We start from the raw sequence: 6,314 nt of genomic DNA, 5'->3' as shown, positions 1-6,314 counted from the left end.
ATTTGGAAGAGGCTGTGGGTGTAGAGGGATGGGTAATTCAGTTGGGGTGGTCAGGGAGGGCTGCTTGGAGGAGGGGACTCTTGGCTGAGACCTGAGGGCTGAGAAGTTCTTACAGAAGGGTGTTCCAGGCAGAGGGAACAGCAAGCACAAAGGCCTGAGATGGGAGCTAGCTTGGTACGCATGAGGAACAGAAAAGAGGAAGTGAGAGTGAGGCGGGGGAGGGAAGGGGCAGGGAGTGGAGGCTGTGGAGGGGGGAGGGTTTCCAGACAGCCCAGGACCCTCAAGAGAGCAACGTCGGATGTGGTCTCCCAGGTAGGGTCCATCTGGTCCTTCCTCATGGCTCCTGGGGAGTCCAAGTGACCCTTTCCCTCCTCCTCCTTTCCTCCTCTTTCCTCTTCCTTCTCTCCCTCTCCATTTTCCCTGCAAGGTCTGCAGCCCGACTCCAATTCTCCCAGTACTACAGGGGCTCGTCGTGGGTCCTTCTGAGCAAGAAGATGGGGCTCTTTGTATACAGTGTCTGTCCATAGTCATTCATTCACTCATTCATTTGATCATTCACTCATTCATTCATTCATTCATTCATCCACTCATTCATCAAATACTGATTTTTCTCAGGTGTTTTGCCCTCACAGGTCCTGCCACCTAAAACACTGACTTCTTATCCTTCAAGAATTTGCCTTCAACACTGTCTCTTCCAAGACCTCTCCCTGACCAGTCCCAGCTTATTGAGCCCCTATCACCCTGTTATCTTTTGAATTGCTTTTCATGGTAAAACAGGACAGGTTGATGCTCTCCGGGGCTCTCTCTACATACAAGAGAAAGATTAGCTTGATGGGCATTCGTCTACCCTTCTTATTTTCTTTAGGAGCCAACCTCTCCTGCTCTTAGTCTATGTGATTTGGATACAGCCAACTACATTCCCCAGGTCCAGAAATGAACACGCCATCCAAATGAAGCCATGAGAGACAGCTGCAGGACTTTTGCTGGAACTATTGGGAAAGTGGCATTTCTTTTTCTGCCATGGTTACTTATCTGCTGTGCTCTAAGCCTGGAACTGCTGGAAGTCATCTTCGCTGAATGAAAATGAAGTCAGTATTGAGGACAGCAGAGGTGAGAGGGAGAGAGGCATAATCCTGAGTGTATTGTAGGGGCACCTGGATCCAGCCGTACCTGAAATCCGAGACTTTCCATTCTAAGAACCAATAAATTCCCTTTGTACTCAAGCTAGTTTGGGTTTTAATCACTTGTGACAGAAGGCCTGATTGATAATAAAATCTCAAAGATAAGCAGGCAGTCAAGCTTAGGTACTTTCCTTTTAAGAGGTGTGGGCAGGTGCTTCCTTCTCTCAGAAACCACTCCTCCTCTAGGACCTCCTATTCTAAGAAGCCTAAGTGTTTGAGGTTCGTTCATCCTGAGGCATAAAAACAAGATCAAAGTGCCAGGCCAGAAGGAGGCAGAGTGTCTACAGAAGCAGCCGTGCAACTAGCAGCAGGAATTGGGAATCTGCATTATTAGTAAGCAAGCCTATTTTCCTTTACTTCTTTGTAAGCAGAGCCTTAATTCTATTAGCCTGTTTATTAGCTCTGATCGTGTGTTCAGAAAAAGTACCCTCAGCCTCTGAGTGATCTAAGCCAGGCATAGCTCTCCTGTCTCCTTATTGGTGATTGGTTCTGGGAAAGGCTGGGACACACTCCTGGCCAAGGAGAAGTCACAGCAGTGACTGACTTTTAGAGGGAGTCTGCTGGGGGCTGGCTAGTGGAAGCCATCTGGGGTAAAATGTTTTTGGTCTTAAAAAGTACTGTAGGAGGCCAGGCATGGTGGCTCATGCCTGTAATCCCAGCACTTTGGGAGGCAAAGGTGGGCAGATCACTTGAAGTCAGGAGTTCGAGACCAGCCTGGACAACATGGTGAAGCTCCGTTTCTGTTTTTAAAAATAGAAAAATTAGCTGGGCCTGGTGGTGTGCACCTGTAGTCCCAGCTACTCAGGAAGCTGAGGCAGGAGAATCACTTGAACCTGGGAGGTGGAGGTTGCAGTGAGCGGACATAGAACCACTAAACTCCAGCCTGGGCGACAGAGACTTCATCTCAAAAGAAAAAAAAAAAAGTACTGTAGGAGTCTGGGTGTGGTGGCTCACACCTGTAATTCCAGCATTTTGGGAGGCCAAGGAAGGAGGATCACTTGAGCCCAGGAGTTCAAGACCAGCCTGAGCAACATAGCAAGACCCCATCTCTAAAAAATTTTTTAAAAGATACACAAAATTAGCCAGGCGTGGTGGTATGTGCCTGTAGTCCCAGCTACTCAGGAAGTTGAGAAGGGAGAATCATCTGAACTCGGGAGATCAAGGCTGCAGTGAATCATAATCACACGACTGCACTCCAGCCTGTGTGACAGAGAGAGATCCTATCTCAAAAAAAGAAAAAAAAAAAAAAGTAATGTAAGAGAAATAAACTATTTCTTTGCCTCGCAGAGAGAATGTGACAGTGTGAGGAAGCATTAGCTGGCTGAAACTGGGCGCTCAAACTCTTAGTCTAGAGCAGAGTTCTAACAGCATCACACGTTTTTGTTCTCCCTACATCCACATTGAAGAAGAGGGGGTGGTAAAAATATTCCTCTGGTTTAACAGAAAATTCACAAATATTTATCCTTTTCAGAATCTACATGCAATTTAAGTATTAGTCCCAGGGCGATAAATCCGAATCACAGATGCTGCAATGTTAAAGTTTCCTTTGATAAGACATACTGATGATCTCTGATGTCCCTGCGGCCTGCAAAGAATATTTGCAAACAGAGTTTTATGATGCTGAGGAGTGTCTGATTTTCTGAAGCCACAGAGAAAGACATCATTTTTCTTCTTTTCTTTCTGCAATTTCTTTCATTAGCACTTCGGAAAGCCTATAATCCCCATGATTTGAAATCCCATGAGTTAGTAGTAAGAGCAGAATCAGAGGGGCTAAACACTGAAAATACAGAAAGGAAATGGGTAGAGTAGGATTTTAGCAAGAGGAAGTATATGGTTGTGATGCTTTGCATCTACAGGAAATGATGGCTGGGGCTGTGGCAGCCACGTTACCACCATGAGGGATGATGTTACCCACATGCTGAGGAGCCTGAGTCTATAAGACCATCATTTGACTGATGCATTGACCCCTGGAGAAACTCCCCGCCTTTGGGGGACTAGCAGTTCTATAAAATAATACATGTCCTTATTGTTTTAAGATGTTTGGAATTTGTTCTTTCTTACGTGCAGCCAACAGCATCCTACATGAGGCAGCCAGGGTAAGGGGTCCACACACAATGGGTGAACCAGTGCTTGTCAAGGAATTGAAACAGCCTGGCTCATTCAGTGCTAGGACCAGGGCCCTCAGTGGACACTGTCCCAACTCTCAGCACTGAGGGTCCCTCCTTCCCTCCAAGCCGGTCATTGCTGTGTGTGATCACGTTCATTAGGTATCCATATTCTGTAGGCGGGAGCAACGAGGTTTTCTTTCTTTTTTTTAAAATTAAGACGGAGTCTCGCTCTGCTGCCCAGGCTGGAGTGCAGTGGTGCCATCTCAGCTCACTGCAGCCTCCTGGTTCCAGCGATTCTCCTGCCTCAGCCTCCCAGGTAGTTGGGATTACAGGTGCCCACTACCACACCGGGCTAACTTTTGTATTTTTAGTAGAGATGGGATTTCACTGTGTTGGCCAGGCTGGTCTCAAACTCCTGACCTCAAGCTATCTGCCCAGCTCGGCTTCCCAAGGTGCTGGGATTACAGGCATGAGCCACCGCGCCTGGCCGCAATGAGGTTTTTTCTTTTTTCAATTCTAGCTGCCAACCACAAAATTTAACTAAGGTCCCTCCCATCACACACCTGTCATCCACCCTGAAAATTTAAAGTAAAGGTATAAAAATATCAAAACCATGATTGCCTCTGGGGGTGGAGTGGAGGTGGGGATCATTTGGGAAGGGGCATAAGGGGACTTTGCAGGGGTCCTAGAGATGTTCTTCATCTTAACAGGGGCTGTAGTCTAAAGCAGGAGTGTATACTTATTACATAAGTGCATTCATTGGTCAAAACTCAGCAAATGGAGGTGGGAACAGTGGCTCATGCCTGTAATCTCAGCTACTGAGGAGGACAAGGCAGGAGGATCACTTGAGGCCAGGAGGTCAAGACCAGTCTGGGCAACATAGAGAGACCTTATCTCTTTTTTAAAAATTGTTTTAATTCCCCAGGCATAGAACTCACCCTGTGGAGAAAAAAAAAAAAAAAAAAAAAAAGGCACGCGTGGTGGCATGTTTCTGTAGTCCCAGCTACTTTCAAGGCTGAGGCAGAAGGATTGCTTGAGCCCAGGAGGTCGAGGCTACAGTAAGCTATGATCATACCACTGCACTCCGGTCTGGGGTACAGAGCGGGACTGCATCTCTAAATAATAATGATAATACTAAGAAATTCAGCAAATGGATGTTTCAGATGTGTACATTTCATTGCATGCAAATTTATAAAACCTCAAAAATAACTGCAAACATTGAACTCCAGTTGGTGATATGAATCCTGAAATGTTTAAGGGCAAAGAGTACTGATGTCTGCTTTAAAATACTTTACTCTAACCTTCTTTAAAAATACATTTTAAAAAAATCAGATGGCTTGATAAATAGAGGAATGGACTGAAAGATATGTAATAAAGTAAATACAGAAAAATGTTAACAATTGTAGAATCTAGATGATGGGGCGAGGCGTGGTGGCTCATGCCTGTAATCCCAGCACTTTGGGAGGCCAAGGCAGGTGGATCACATGAGGTCAGGAGTTTGAGACCAGCCTGGCCAACATGGTGAAACACCGTCTCTACCAAAAATACAAAAATTAGCCAGGCGTGATGGCACATGCTTGTAATCCCAGCTACTCAGAAGAATCACTTGAACCCAGGAGGCAGAGGTTGCAGTGATCTGAGATCATACCACTGCACTCCAGCCTGGGTGACAGAGTGAGACTCCGTGTCAAAAAATAAATTAAAATAAAATAAAAGTGATGATGATCATAGTTATGAACGACAGCGAAGAGTCCAAACACTGCCTGTAGTGTGGGCAAAGCCCTGTTCTCAGTGCTTCATGTGAATGAATTTGTTCACTCCTCACCACAACCTTCTGAGGTAGGTACTGTTATTCTCATTCACGGATACGGACTCTGAGACCAGGGAGGTTGCGTGGCATCATTACATCAGAAGGGGCGTGGTCTGAATCCACTCCTCCCCTTCCAGGGCAGGAAGTCAACAGAGAAGGGCTCTGTGGTAACGTTGACAATCACGAATCAGTGGCATAAACATCTCCTTAAGACATGTGGAGGCGGCTGGGCATGGTGGTTCACACCTGTAATCCCACCATGTGGGAGGCCAATGTGGGAGGATCACTTGAGGCTAGGAGTTTGAGACCAGCTTGGGCAACATAGTGAGACCCTGTCTCTACAAAAAAAATTTTAAAAATTAGGCAGGCACGGTGGCTCATGCCTGTAATCCCAGCACTTTGGGAGGCTGAGACAGGTGGATCACCTGAGGTCAGGAGTTCAAGACCAGTCTGGCCAACATGGTGAAACCCCGTCTCTATTAAAAATACAAAAATTAGCCAGGCATGGTGGCAGGTGCCTGTAATCCCAGCTACTCAGGAAGCTGAGACAGGAGAATCGCTTGAACCATGGGAGGTGGAGATTGCAGTGAGCCGAGACGGTGCCAGTGCACTCCAGCCTGGATGACAAGAGTGAAACTCTGTCTCAAAGAAAAAAGTAAATAAATAAAATTAGAAATTAGCAGGGCATGGTGGTGCATGCCTGTAGTCCTAGCTACTCAGGAGGCTGAGGTAGGAAGACTGTTTGAGCCCAGGAGTTCAAGGCTTCAGTGAGCTATGGTTGCACCACTGCACTCCAGCCTGGGCAACAGAACAAGACTCTGTCTCCAGGGGGGGGAAAAAAAAAAAGGTGGAAATTGTGAGAGACACATGACAGCAGAAATATGACTACTGCTTGCCTTTGGAGGAAGGAAGAAGTTGTGGAGGAGAGATAGGTGACTGGGCACTGTGGCAACACCAGCATGCCAGGGGCTGGGGGTGGGGGGCAGTCAGGACCTGAGGCCAGAAGCTGTGAATCTTGGAATCTGCAGGGTGCCCCTTATGAGACCCCAAGCGTTCATGTAAGCGTCCACGCCCCCACTGATGATATCTGGGCAGAGAGGCAATAAAATCAGAGGCAAGAAAATCAGAGTTACCGATCAAGGTTTGGAGGCTGCGGTTGGAGGCCGGACATCCTGCCTGCAGGGCGGGCTTCAGCGTGGAAGCTTGTGGCCCGGA

At 47.0% G+C, this 6,314-nt stretch overlaps 1 long non-coding RNA gene across 2 annotated transcripts; it reads left to right on the top strand.

Annotated features, from left to right (window-relative positions):
* The first annotated feature begins 231 nt into the window (after positions 1-231).
* Positions 232-1,634, top strand: LOC103880049. Of its 2 annotated transcripts, XR_004180325.1 has the most exons (3): positions 232-312; positions 866-1,110; positions 1,368-1,634. It is a non-coding gene; the product is annotated as an uncharacterized LOC103880049 (long non-coding RNA). The 2 variants fall into 2 exon arrangements; XR_002518962.2 differs by having other exon boundaries at positions 866-1,634.
* The last annotated feature ends 4,680 nt before the right edge of the window (positions 1,635-6,314 follow it).

Source organism: Papio anubis, chromosome 20 (genome assembly GCF_008728515.1).
Source record: "Papio anubis isolate 15944 chromosome 20, Panubis1.0, whole genome shotgun sequence".
Taxonomy (NCBI): Eukaryota; Metazoa; Chordata; class Mammalia; order Primates; family Cercopithecidae; genus Papio; species Papio anubis.
Note: the sequence above shows the minus strand (reverse complement) of the source record. Positions and strands in the feature narration are given on the sequence as shown.